At 36.7% G+C, this 14993-nt stretch overlaps 1 protein-coding gene and 2 pseudogenes across 1 annotated transcript in view; 2 read left to right on the forward strand and 1 right to left on the reverse strand.

The window, feature by feature from the left end:
- Nucleotides 1-14993, forward strand: part of MKP1 (mitogen-activated protein kinase phosphatase 1) — a 31858-nt gene that overhangs the window by 14673 nt on the left and 2192 nt on the right. The window lies entirely within an intron of this gene.
- On the forward strand, nucleotides 5070-8988 carry LOC148917425 (uncharacterized; annotated as a pseudogene).
- Nucleotides 9809-14973, reverse strand: LOC103343723 (sulfate transporter 3.1-like; annotated as a pseudogene).

Raw genomic sequence — 14993 nt, forward strand, 5'->3', positions numbered from 1 at the left:
ATAATCAATTATCGTATATAGAAATCTGGATTCTTGCATGTCATAATGTCTAAAAAAGAGAAACTACCCTTTGTGTCGACCAAGAGCTTCAGTGTGACACTAATGTATAGTTCGTTTTGCCTAAAAAAATAGTCTTATTAGTAAATAATTTTTTTGTACGCCAATGGGTTCCCACCACAGTGGTGGTGGATTCCCCCTCCCCTCCATGGCACCCAGTATTGCAGGGTTTCTTTCCTTTAATGTAACCCAAAAAAAGAAGAAATTTGTTTTACTTTGCCTACCTGATGATCAGTGATGAACACAAATGAATAACCATAGGATGTTTTCTAATTAGGATGTTTTCTAATTCTTGTCTCCTTATATTGAACCTTATTATTCTGACATTGTATTTTCTGTTTCTGTCTTCATAGGGTTTGAAGCTGCAGAAGGCATCGTTGGTGACTAGTACAGTCCTTACCAATGTGTTCCTGGGTAATACTAATAAGAAGGCCTAAACGTTTCTGCTTTGTGATGTGAAATGAGATTCGTATTAATTGCTCTATCTCTATGATGTCATTTTGGAGGTTTCTATATTTCGGATTTCAATATTTTCTCGTTTCCCTTTGAATAAGATGAAGAAGTTTGCTTAATTTGATTGGTTAGCTTGCGCATGCACGCCAAGGTTCGAGAAATGAATATTTGCAACATCTCGTAAATGAATAAATATATATATGAAATGTCATGCTAGGTTATCTCAAAAAAGAAGAAGATTTCCCCCATAATGACAATTAAACGTATAATTTAGATAAAGTCCATCCAAATGACAATTAGAAAACGTTTCAGTTTCTCAAAGTAATGGGTCTACAAATAAATAGGTCCTTAATACTTCTCCATATATATATATATATATATATATATATATATATATAGTTGCATCGAGCATGTCCTCCATCTCACTCACTCTGCCTCAATGGGCCCCTCTAAATCCAAACCCAAAACCAAATCAATCTCTACTTCTCCAGTTAGTTCGAAGCTCCTCATCGACAAAAAGCATAAAAAAGTTCTCTAAGATGGCAAGGATTTTGTTGACTTTCTCTACACCCTTCGCCTCCACCCATCGGCACTGTGATTGGGCTCCTCTCTAGAAAACGCATGGTCGGTTTTTAGGCAAACTCTACGGCAGCTTAAAAAACTTAAACCACACGTACTTGCAACCCAACCTCAACAAGGATGTCCTTCTAAAACCTAAGAAGCTGCCAATGCCAATTGGTGAAGCCCATCAATTTCTTCCTACTTGATTGACGGTGAATCAAAAGGTAAAAAGTCGTACACGTGTCGGTCATTTCAGCCGTCAAGCTACTCCTACTTTGGCGAGGTATGCTATGTGGCTGACGACCTTAAGGCCATTCCAAAGTGCCATAACTTCACTTCCAAACCCACGACTTATGTTGCTCGGGCAGCTGCAGCCGGCGACAAGGGAGGTAGGTTTGTGAGAGAGGCTGTGACTTACATGATAACGGATGATATGGAAGTGAAGCCTATGTCTGCCATTTCAAGTATCGCTCTCTTAAAAATTTCGATGTTAGGGATGTTCGTTCACTTGAAGATATTGTGGTTCCTCTCAATAAGGATAAGGTTTGCGTTTATTAATTTTTTCTAACGTGATAAATTACCATTCTATATATTCAAATATTGCACTTGATATTCTGTAAGAATTTATGATGAAGAGCATTTTTGTTTAATTTTCTTGTTATGGTTTCAAATTGTTGAAAGGAATCATTGCAATCAAATGCAGTTATGACGAATGTGTTCCTTTACGCAGCATTTCAAGTTGACATTTTGAAGCTTCTTTTGGAATGTTTGTTTTTGAATATGGATGATGTATATCCTTTGTTTTACAAAATTAATTGGCTGAATGAATTGGATTGGGTACATATTGGACTTCAAACTAATACAAAGAGATCAGATTCTTCTCTCTTAAAAAAGCAATGATGTCTTTTCACTTAAAAAAGCAATGTCATCACTTGGGAACGGTAATGCTCAAGCAACATCAAATTAATTGATCTTCATAATTGCATATCTAAACCCATATTAAAAGAGTACAGCCGAGCGGTTATACTCCATTTTTAATTTTTTATTTCTTGAAATTAATAGTATAGCCGGTCGGCTATACGGGTTAAATATAATATATAAAAATAGTATGGCCACGCCTTTATACTCCGTGTTTTTTGTATTTTTTTTCAAATTAATAGTATAGCCGCACGGCTATACTGTACAAATATAAAAATTAGGTCAGATATCTTCTTCTTCCCGGCGTCGCCCTCTCCTTCCTCTCTGTCTCGATCATTCTCTCTCTCTCTCTCTCTCTCTCTCTCTCCGTCTTTCTTCCTAACAAGCAGTGGATCATGCGCACTTCAACCGCCCTTCGTCCACGCCTCAACGGCAAAACGCCCGCCCAGACCCTCCTAGAGCCGCCTAGGCCGCCTAGGGCCTCCTAGGGCCGCCTAGAGCCGCCTAGGGCCCAGACGCCGCCTAGCTCCCTGGCGCCTACCCCTGGATGCCACATCCTGGAAGGGTACCTCTTGGTGTATCGGAACTGACTTAAGTTGGTTCGAAATTGAAAGATAATGAGCTTTTGGTTGGCGTGGAATTAAGATTACACTGTTTTCACAGTCATGTGGCAGGTCACTAGTGAATCAACCTTCCTAGTCTGATGATCTTGTACTGAAATACTAACTAATAGGGTGCATGCAACCTTAGGCCATTTCACTTGATTTTGTTCCATCTCCTGCATTTAAACATGTTTTTGCTTGCTGAAGTACTGTTTGCTGAAGCAAGCAAGGAAGTTGTGGATTTTCTCTTCACTCTTCTGTCCTTGCATGTTGCAACTGTGACTAGGCTCCTTCTCTCTAATGGTGGCATGGTTGGTTGCTTAGGCAAACTTTACGAGAGTCTCGAAAGTCTCAGTGACACATACATACAATACAATCTTAACAAAGACTCCCTGCTGAAACCCAAGACAACAATTTCTAGCGCTAACATCCTTCATTTGTCAGCCAACAATGACTCGAATGCGCCTAAATGGTTCTACCTCTGTGCAAATTGCAACCGCCATATTTCTGATAGTCCTGTAACAACTTGTCCAACGTGCATTTCACTCAAAATGTCCAACAAGTCCAAGAAACCAATCTGCTTTCCCAATGATCCTTTTGCACTGTCGTTGATACAAAAATGAACAAGGAGAACCAATCGTGCTGCTGAAGTAAACTTGCTCATCTACACTGCTCCGCAAGGATAAATGTGGACTTTATGAAGCACTGATTCTCTAAGGCATTTGCACTGTTTTGTTTTTGGTTTTTCTGTTGATTTTATGTTTTGGGCCTCCATTTCTTAGTTTCTTTTCGGCATGATCAAATCTCAAACCAGTTGGCAGGAGACCAACTTTTATAACAGTTCTCTGTTTTTTTCCATTTGGGCAGTTCTCTGTCCTCTTTGCACAAAGAGTTACAAGCAAGCAAAAAAGTTGTTGATTTTCTTTTCACTCTTCTGTCTTTGCATATTGGTGGTTAACATTTGCATGAAACCTATGGTTAACTAACACGGACACCTTGCAACTCAAACCCTTGTCATGTCACACAAATTCTTACTTCAATTTCTAAACACATCAAATGTAGTTTTGTTTCTGAAGTGGCAGTTTGCAAGCTTATGAAAGCTTTTTGATGGCTTGCATTACAGATCCTCCTATTTTTCACACCAGATTAATCCATACTCACGTGTACGTGTGACAAAATTACATGTTCTAGTGATCTATTATCTTCTCTCTCTTTACCTATCAAATTTCTCTCCTCTTACTTGATCTATGAAGTTCATCATCCATTCCAAAGAATAAACTCATCCATGTAATTATGGATCAGTCTTCTTGACGTCATCAATGGCAATCACCAAAAACAAGGTGAAACTCCTAGTCCATGGAAAAAACCCACGAAATTCTGTTTGCTGAAAGGAGCATAGACCTGTTAGTTGGCTTTTTCACTGTCTTTTGTCTCTGAACTAGTGAAGTCTGAAGATACAATACAACTAATATGAAAAAGCAAATACAAAACAAAACGAATTGTAAATCTGGCTGTTGGTATAGGTAATGACAGATTTGTAAATGTAGAGTTGCTTCGTGGTCGACTGATGATGCAGAGTCTCCAAGGTGCCTCCACCTTCTTGATCCATTCACCATTGCCATTTTTGAATAATTTTGAATTTGCGATACTTTTTTTATGAAGCTTATATCCCCTCAATGGCTACCAACAGCGCTAGCGTGAGTTTGAAGCTTCTGATTTACACAGAAAAAAGGCCCATTTTAATACAATGTTTAAGGCCATTTTACAAAACCTAACCCGTTTGTTATATTAAAAATACAATGGTAAGATATCTTCTTCTTCCCATCGTCGCCTTCTCCTTCCTCTATGTCTCTATCTCTCTCTCTCCGTCTTTCTTCCTAACAAGCAGTGGATCCTGCGCACTTCAACCGCCCTTCGTCCACGCCTCAACGGCAAAACGCCCGCCCAGACCCGCCTAGGGCCTCCTAGAGCCACCTAGGGCCTCCTAAAGCAGGCTAGGTGGGCGCCCATGCGCCACCTAACTCCCACATAGAATTGAAAATAATCTGAGGCATTTGTATTGGATGAACAGGGCAATGAAGAATGGAGTGAACTTGAAAGGATATTTCCACTGGGCTCTGTTTGATGACTATGAATGGGGTGATGGCTATACCTTAAGATTCAGGCTTTACTACATCAATTACAAAAACAAACTCACACGCATTCCCGGAGAGTCTGCTAAGTAAGGGTGAGAGAAGAAAATAGAGATCAAGTTCTAGATGCATGTTGATGAAGACCAAGTTCCAATGTTGAGTTTCATTGGCACAATGCCCTGTACTATGATACACAATGTTGAGTTTCACTGCAATAAAGGCAACGTTTGAGTGCTTCAATTATGAATCTATAATTAGGCAATACAAAAATAATATTGGCATACAATTATTATATAAGGAATATATAGCCGTATATTTCCTTTGTCTTTCTCATCACTAGTTCAATATGGCAGCAACCTCCGATGTTTGTGTGAGCTTGAAGCTCCTAATAGACACAAAGAGCCACAAAATTTTGTTTGCTGAAGTGAGCAAAGAAGTTGCTGATTTTTTCTTCTCTTTGCTTGCTGTCTTTGCATGTTGGCACCGTCATTAGGCTCCTCTCTAAGCATGGCATGGTTGGTTGCTTAGGCAAGCTCTACGAGAGACTTGAAAATCTTAACTACACATACTTGCAACCTAATCTCAAAAAGAACACCCTGCTCAGACCCAAGTCAGCTGTTGCTGGAGCTAACATTTTCCATTTGTTGACCAACAATAAATCAGAAGCTAAGAACTTTTACTACTGTGGTTGCAATGGCAGGCGTTATTACTCATATGATGAGGGCGAAGAGTGCAACACACGTTATGTGTCAGATGACCCAAGAGCCTTTTGTCCAAAGTGCGGGAACAGAATGTCCAAGCAGATGACTTATGTTGGTCCACCAGCAGAAACGTCTGCAGGAGATACAATTTTGTCCAGCGAGGGAGGGTATGTGAAAGTGTTACATATATATATATGTGTGTGTGTGTGTGTGTGTGTGATTATGGATGATTTGGAAGTGCAGCCTATGTCTACCATTTCAAGCATTGCCATGCTTAACAAGTTCAATGTGAAGGATGTTGGAGTCCTTGAAGAGAGGGTGGTTCAGCTTGGCTTGCAAGAGGTTTGATCATTTGAATATGCTTCTCTCATTTCATCTTATAATTGCTCAAAGAAAGCACCAATGCTAAAATGCTTCTAACATTTTTGTGTGTTTCTTCATTAAGGTTTGAAATTGCTCATGGCATCTTTAGAGTCAAAAACAGTCCTCACACTGATGTGTTCCTTGGGATGAAGTCGGCGGCATGAACATTTTGGAGCCACTCTGAACTTTTTGTTATTCTGAAGCGAGATGTGTTTTGTTATGCAATAATTATTATTTTGGAGTTTATTTGGTGCGTATATGCATAATGAATTTAATGACTTCATATCTACATGTTGAAGGTGTTTCTTCTGTCTTCTTCTATTATACCTTTTTATTTGACAATAGTCCAGTGAAGCTCGATGGTCAAAATAAACTATGGAAGAAGCCCAAAATGGACGCTAAAAAAAAAAAAAAATGTGTTGCAGAAAAAATCTTAAACCAACACAAGGAGTTCGAAAAGGCAAAGCCTAGTTTCAAAGAAGAGGAATGCTAACAACCTTCTCTCTAACCTTCTCTTTTGGACCTTCTCCCTTCTCCTCATGACAAGTGTCATTTTCCTTTCACTTAAAACAATATCATTAATGCATCACACAAGTTAGTTTTTGTTTTCCAAGTTTACCCTTTTAAAATGTATTGGCTTTTATATTTCCTTCAATTTATTCAAATTTTGTTACAACTTCTTTAGCACATTATTAAAAATTAAATACTAAATAAAAAATAAAAAATAAAAACGTCATTTTTTTTCTTTAAATCTTTATTTTGTTTTTAACAAAACACACGTTCTCTTTGGGGGGGAAAAAAACTTTAGTTTTTATTTTCTTATTTAATTTTTTTAACAAGGTGGTAAGAAAGTTGTGAAAAAAATTAGCTTGTTATTAAAAAAATAATAATACATTTAATAAGGGTAAACTTGGAAAACAAAAACTAGTTTGTATGATGCATTAATGATATTGTTTTAAGTGTAAGGAAATTGACACTTGTCATGAGAAGAAGAGAGAATGTCCAAAAGAAAAGGTTAGAGAGAAGGTTGCTAGCACTCCTCTTCAAAGAAATGAATGACAAATATTAATTGTTTTTCCATGGTTTTCATCATCAATGTCAACCATTAATTTGAAAAAATAAATACCAGTAGTAGTTTAATTTGCTAACCCTCCGCCTTCTTGGTCAATGTGAATCATGATCATCCTTCAGTTCCGATCAGTGGGGGTTTAATCTCCATTGATCATGTGATTCTTCAGCTTCGATATGAATGAATTTGAAAAGCTATAAATTGTTAGGTCTTTCTAAGGCTTAGAAATATGCATATGCCTATTTGTCTTCAATATTTGCATCAATGGCACACTCCAAGAGCACTAGTGTGACACTGAAGCTTCTTGTCCGCACAAAGGGTCGCAAGGTTATGTTTGCTAAAGCGACCAAGGAGGTTGTGGATTTTCTTTTCAACCTTCTCTCTTTGCCTGTCGGCACCGTGGTTAGGCTCCTCTCCAAGAACTGCTTGTTCACAATGCACACGTTATTATTCTATCTCCACTCCAGTAAATTTATGTTTATCTTACGCAAGCACCTTGTAGCACTGTTGAAACGTCCAGCAAGGGAGGGTATGTGAAGAGTGTTGTTACATATATGATCATGGACAATTTGGTAGTGGAGTCTATGTGTCTACCATTTATGGTAGAGAAATGCTAGCAACCTTCTCTCTAACATTCTCCTTTGGATCTTCTCCATTTTTTGCTTGACATGTGTCATTCTCTTTACACTTAAAACAATGTCATTAATATATTATACAAGCTAACTTTTGCTTTCCAAGTTTACCCTTATTAAATGTATTCAATTTATTGAAAAAAATTTCACAACTTTCTTACCATCTTATTAATTTTTTTCTAACGTCAATTATTTTTTTTAAAGAAAATATCTGCTTTTAAGAGGAAATGTCCCTTTTTTTTTTTTTTAAACACAAAGGGTTTAGATTTTTTTTTTTTTTAAAGTCCTTTGTGTTTAAAAAAAGGGACATTTCCCCTTTTTTGAAAAAAAGAAAACATTTTCTTTAAAAAAATAATTGACGTTTAAAAAAAAAAAGATGGTAAGAAAGTTGTGAAATTTGTTTGGATAAATTGAATACATTTAATCAGGGTAAACTTGGAAAGCAAAAGTTAACTTGGATAATATATTAATGACATTGTTTTAAGTGTAAGGAGAATGACACATATCAAGCAAAAAAGAGATAAGGTTCAAAAGAAAAGGTTAGAGAGAAGGTTGCTAGCATTAACTATGCTTAAGGGGTTAACCTTGGCATGGAGGAGGTCTGAATTCCATATATATATATATATATATATATATATATATCATCTATATGCTTCCCTATTTTAATTACTAATTATATATTAATAATTTCAGACGAAAAATGTTCTTATTAATAATCAATTAACCAATTACGACAGTTAATCAATGCAGTGTGTCCGTCCCTTTCTCAAATTTGATATCACCCTATACATTAGAATAGTTTATATTATCGTTTTGTCAAAGAAAAAAAAAACAATTAATTGATTAGTTGACTCTGTTTTGAAATATTAGGCTATGTTGATGCTTCAGTTAAAGTATATTATAGGTTATCACTAATTTTGTATATTTATGTCCTGTCGTTTTCTTAGGGTTTGAAGCTGCTGAAGGCATCCTTGGAGTCCAACTAGCTAACGCATGCATGCCTTCTCCTCAAGGTTCGAGAAAAAGAAACTCTGCAACTTTTAATAAACGATTGAATAATTCAAATTAAATGAAAGGTCACGCTCGTAATGGCAAGTTGTAACGTTTAAAAGATAGGTCAACATTTGCATAGATAATGGAAAGTTATAATTAATATGGATTAACTGGAATCTCCATTTGTTGACCATCCAACCTCCATCTTCATCCATTCACCGTAGGGTTTGGAAAATGCCGTTCTTTAATTTTGAGCAGATTTGTTGCATATTTTTATGATTAAATAGGGTTTTCTCTTTTGTACGCCTATAAATTACAAAGCTAATTTGCCACAGTTCATCTGCTATTATATTCTTTTGTTTTTTTGTTTTGGTTGGAGGAATTGTTATTTTGTTCAAAATGATCATTTTCTTTTCATTAATTTTTTTGGGTTTGAAATTGCTCGAGGCATCATTGGAGTCTAACGCAGTTCTTACCAGTGTCTTCCTTGGGAAGAAAGAGGAGTAAACATGTCAACTTTAAGCCTGATCAATTCTGGAAATGGAATTTTGGAGCTAGTTTGACTGTTGTGCATCTGAGTTCGGACTAGGTAATCAGTCAGTTGTAAATTGATGAAATCGACTTCACCATGCTCCTTTTCAGAGGATAGTTTCTTCTGTCAAGGTAGCTGAACTGACTTGCTAGAACTTTTGAGCTTGTGTGACTCCAAGATGTTTTTGAGACTATACCTGTTGAATGAATCGTTTTCTTCATTTTTGCTGTACTATTAATTGGACTAAAAGTTTAAAAAAAGACACAGCGTATAGCGGGGCGGCTGTACTCTTTAAATAAAATATATTTAAAGATTATAGCCGTACGGCTATACCCTGTTGTTTAACTTTTTTCCTGAGATTAATAGTATAGCCTGCCCGGCTATACTCCTTTTTTTATTCCAATGAATAGGCCGCGCCGCTATACACCAGTTTTTTTTTTTTTTTTTTTTTTAAAAAAAATTAATAGTATTACCATGCGGCTATACTAGGTGTTTTGAAATTGTTTTTGAAATTAATCATATAGCCGTACGGCTATATGCTGTTTTAAAATTTTTTGGAGTAAATAGTATAGCCGAGCGGCGATACTGTTTAAATGTAATATATTAAAATAGTATAGCTGCTCGGCTATACTCCCTTTTAAAAAAAATAGATTTTGCTGAGATTTATAGTATAGCCGCCAAAGCCATCAAACGTCGTTTCCTGAAATTCATCTCGCTCTAATTCAAATGAGTCTTCATATTTATGTGGATATTGCTTTCTGATACATAAATTCACATTGCAGCTAGCGAAAGCCATCAAACATTGTTCCATGCAGCTGGTTCTTGATCTTTGCCAGGTTTGGGCTTGGTGGAGTGAAGCATGAGGTTGCATGCTGCAACAGCCTCTGCAACTGTGAGATAAATCCATTCTTGACATGTATTCTCAATCAACTCTGACTTGTTCATCTTCTTCATCACCTTGCTTCCTGGGTTTGCAAGTACAAGCTAAACACAGATGGGAACAAAATTACAGAGTTATATGAACAGATGAAATAAAAACTTGGAAGGAAATATTTGATAAATTGAAAGAGACTGTTGCAGATTTTTTAACCTGGAGCCCCCTTCTGTAGCTTTATGACCTCTTCAAACATGCTTATCCCACTTGTGTCTATGTTACCAACAGCTGCAAATTAAACCAGAAAACAAATTAATTTTAGGGTAAAAAATGTCACATTAATTTTCTTTATATATATATGCACTATTTGTTTCCCTAATTACCAGTCATATCCAATATCACATATTGTAAGCTACTTTCCCCTGCAGATTTGATCCTATCTTCCTCATCATTTATCCACCTTGTAATCCTGAAAACAGGTAGGACTTTGGGTCAACTTTCAAATTATTATTTTTAAATTTGATTATAACATGCAAGAGCGTGTTCAGGTTTAATTCATTAGTACCTTTCTCTTAAGTAGTTGGTATTTGTAAAGTAAATAGAGCATCAATCTCAAGTATGAGAATTCCGGAACATTGCTTGCATTGGGATACTGCTCAACATTTCTGTAAACCATATATGGAATTGGAAGGTTTCCTTGAACAAAAGTCCTTGGCCTTGCCACAAACAAAAGTACCCTGATAACAGATATTGCAACCAACACACAAGAAAAAAGAAATATTAGTTCTAAGAAGTGATGTTAGATTGTTGATATGGTGTCATTGTCACACACAATAATTTTTTACTGGTGTGACATATAGTCGTACGTACCATTAACACTAGGCCGATTTCAATGTTGCCAAAAACGACGCCGATACAGGCACTCATGCAGACAACAAAGTCAAACGAGTCAACCTTCCATAGGTGAATTGCGGCTTCATAGTCTATGAGGCCGAGCATGACAGCTATTATAATAGCAGACAGCACAACCAGGGGAGTGTAATGGAATAGAGGAATGAGGAACAACAATGTGAACATAACCGCAATTGCCATGAGAACGTTTAACATTGCCGTCTTGCATCTTGCATTGTAGTTAACTGCTGATCTGGAAAACGGCCCTGAAAATTGATGAAAAATTTTCGCTTAATTAGCAACATGAAATGAATCTAATTTAGATTAAACCCCTTAATTTAATTAGTATTAAATGCGTACGATGAGTGATTAACCTGTGGTGAGGTAGCAAGATGTGCAAGAACCAGCAATGTTCATCATACCAATGGCAATCATTTCTTTGTTCCCATCAATGTGGTAATTCTTGTATATGGAAAAGCTTCTCCCTACTGCTATTCCTTCCTGCACATAGCAATTAGGAAAACCCACAATCCATTAATTTTTATAATTAAGAACAGTTTGCAATACAACATGTTCTTTCTCGTGATCAACTAGCCTAAACAACATCAGTAACTAAAGAATTATGTTAATTACTTATGGCGAGAGCTATGACTCAGTTTTGAAAGCTGTTGTCACAGATAAGGAGACACAAACACAAGGTCTCCAAAGGACATTGCATTAAGCCCCTTCTTCAGCTTTCCTATCTGAAAATATATATCCACCAGAAAATTTCGGGCATTAATTTAAAAATATTGTCATTATAGGTAAAAACCAAAATTCAAAAAGCTTTTATAAATTACATACTACTTTTACAGGCTAAAATCTCCATTGCTCTCTCTAGCAATAACTTTTCGACCACATCTTTGTGTTTTCAGGATGCAAAACACATAATCAAACGCCAGTTTTCTTATAGCGGCCATCAGAAATTGAAGCGAGTTCATAATTTAGCTAAATTCAAGAAAAAAAAAATGGAGCCACCTAGGCGGCCGCCTAGCGCGTAGGCCGATTTTTCCAACAACCTAACTAAACAAAAGCATAGTTTATAGGTTTTGAGCTCTAATTATGAACATCATTACCGAATTTAACATTACAGAACAAAATCCACCACCTGTTCTAGATGTCTACATCATAGATTTTCCAAAATAAACAAAATATAAAGATAATTTAGTTAAAACTACAAGTAATCTGAATGCATTCCACTAAAAAGCAGGAAGCGGAGTAATTGGAGACTGAGCTTAGTGAAAAGAAAAACCTTGGGTTGAAGAAACTATCCCACCAGTCAGAGTCTGCGGCTTTAGGCTCGACTGGAACCAAACTTAAGTTTTTCTTCAATTTCCTATCTTTCTTGCTTTTCTTTGATTTCTTGGGAGGCTCCATGAAAATTCAAATGAGGAATTGCCCATCTCTTTTTTGGCCTTGAACTTGAAGACTTTGATGGGAAGTGTGATTCAGTGAAGCGAGCCAAGCAGAGAGGGGAATGTGAAGCATGTATAGCTTTTTTTGGCCTTTTTTTCCATGTTTTTTTTAAAAACGGCTATACTATTTAAATATAATATTTCTATTTAATAATAAATATTATAGCCGACCGGCTATACTTTTTAAATATATTATATTCAAACAGTACAGTCGGTCGGCTCTACTTGGGTCCTTTTTTTATTTTTTTAAATAAATAGTATAGCCTATACTCTGTTTTTAATTTTTTTTTTTCCAATTAATAGTATAGCCGATCGGCTAGGCTCCATTTTTTTATTTTTTGCCCTGAATTAATAGTCTAGCCGACCGGCTATACACCATGTTTTTTAAATTTTTATTCCAATTATAGTATAGCCGCATGGAGTATGGCCGGTCGGCTATACTATGTTTTTTAATTTTTACTAAATTAATGGTATAGCCGCTCGGAATATATGAGCCGGGAAGGGTTTCTGTTCCGTGCAGGGAAGACAATTCAGTCACTGAACCTTACATTGTGAGCCATAGCCTTCTCCTAGGAGTCCTAGCCCATGCCACTGTTGTTGAGCTTTACAGAGAAACAAGGTGGACAAATTGGAATTAGTCTTATAGGAGAATATGTGGAGCCTTACTCAGAATCAACAGAAGACAGAGCTGCAGTAAAGAGAACATGGATGGTACACGGAGCCATTGGTATATGGAGATTATCCAAAGAGCATGAGACATTTGGTCAAGGAAAGGCTGCCCATTTTCACCAAGGACGAAGAGAGGAGATTGTTGAAGTATTCCTTTGATTTTGTTGGCATCAACTATTACACCTCAAGATATGGTAAAAACGACCCTGCAGGTCTAATGAAGCCAATCTGCTACTGCAACGATCCTTTAGCTCCAAAGAAGCCTCAAGATATGTCTATACCTTACAATTCGGGCTTTACTACATCGATTACAAAAACAATCTCAATCTCATTCCCAAAGAGTCTGCTAAGTGGCTCCCTAAAGTCCTGAAAGGGTGAGAGAAATAGAGATCAAGCTCTAGATGCATGTTGATGAAGACAAAGTTCCAATGTTGATTTTCATTGGCACAATGCCCTGTACCATGATACACAATGTTGAGGTTCACAGCAATAAAGGCAACGTTTGAGTGCTTCAATTATCAATCTAGAATTAGGCAATACGAAACAAATATTGGCATATTCTGGTAGACAATAAGCTATGCCTTCTTCATCACTAGTTTAATATGGCAGCAACCTCCAACCCTAGTGTGAGCTTGAAGCTCCTATTAGACACAAAAAGCCACAAAGTTTTGTTTGCTGAAGTGAGCAAAGAAATTGTTGATTGCTTCTTAACAATTCTGTCTCTGCATGTTGGCACCATCATTAGCTCTTCTCCAAGAACGGCATGGTTGGCTGCTTAGGCCAACTTTATAAGATTTGCAGCCCAATCTTGGCAAGGACACGTTGCTCAAACCCAAGTCATCATTTTTTGACCAATAATAACTCCAATGCCAAACAGTTCTACATTTATAATTCTTTACTTATTGAATTTACTTAGTTACCACCTACAAAAATCTCTCTTTTTATACCTATGTCTATGTATATATGCCGTTGCATTGCACCTCTTGGTATTAGTAGGTATTTTATGACCACGCTTGACAGAATTCATGGCTTCGCCAATGTAAGTGTCTAAGTTTTGAAACTTCAGATTACTGGTCTTCTGAGACTAAAGTTAGATTTAGTTGACTAAATTACAGTTTGAGTCACATTATTCTTGTATTAAATTTAAAACACTGGTATAAGTACAAGAACAATTCACTGATTCATTGCTTTATTATTCTTAAAAGCAATAATGGCATGTGTCCTTGCTTGGGTTTAGCTCAGTGATTGAGGTCCTTCCCCTCTACCATGACTCAGTCAAAAAACAAAAAAAGAGTCCTTTATTTTGATAGGCACTACGGGCCAAAAAGATCGAAATAAAACGGAAGAGAATATTTCAAAAGTAGCCCATTCTCCCACAACTTAAACGGAATAAGCTCGTGCCCCAAGTTGGCAACAACATTAACCGTAAAATTAGCCTCCCTGAACACATGCTTACAAGCCATTTTCTCACAAATGGAACACAACAAGAGAATATCCTGAATAAGCAGCTTAATGCTGCAAGGGATGGAAGCAGCTTGGTTTACACAATCAATAATAAGCTTATAACATGCAAGAGTGTGTTCAGGTTTAATTAATTAGTACCTTTCTCTTAACTAGTTGGTATTTGCAAAGTAAATGGGAGCATCAATCTCAATTATGAGAATTCCAGGAACATTGCTTGCATTGGGATACTACTCAACATTTCTGTAAACCATGGAATTTGGAAGGTTTCCTTGAACAAAAGTCCTTGGCCTTGCCAAACAAAAGTACCTTGATAACAGATATCGCAACCTACACACAAGAAAAAAGAAATATTAGTTCTAATAAGTAATGTTAAGTTGTTGATATGGTGTTATTGTCACACACAATAACTTTTTACTGGTGTGACATACAGTCATACGTACTGCTAAGACTAGTCCAATTTCAACGCTGCCATAAACGACGCCAATATAGGCACTCAAGCAAACAACAAAGTCAAACGTGTCAACCTTCCAGAGGTGAATTGCAGCTTCATAGTCTATGAGGCCTAGCATGAAGGGTTCAAAGTGCCATAACTTTATTTCCAAACACATGACTTATGTTGCTCGGCCGT

This window comes from Prunus mume, linkage group LG5, assembly GCF_029339155.1.
Source record: "Prunus mume cultivar Tortuosa linkage group LG5, ASM2933915v1, whole genome shotgun sequence".
Taxonomy (NCBI): Eukaryota; Viridiplantae; Streptophyta; class Magnoliopsida; order Rosales; family Rosaceae; genus Prunus; species Prunus mume.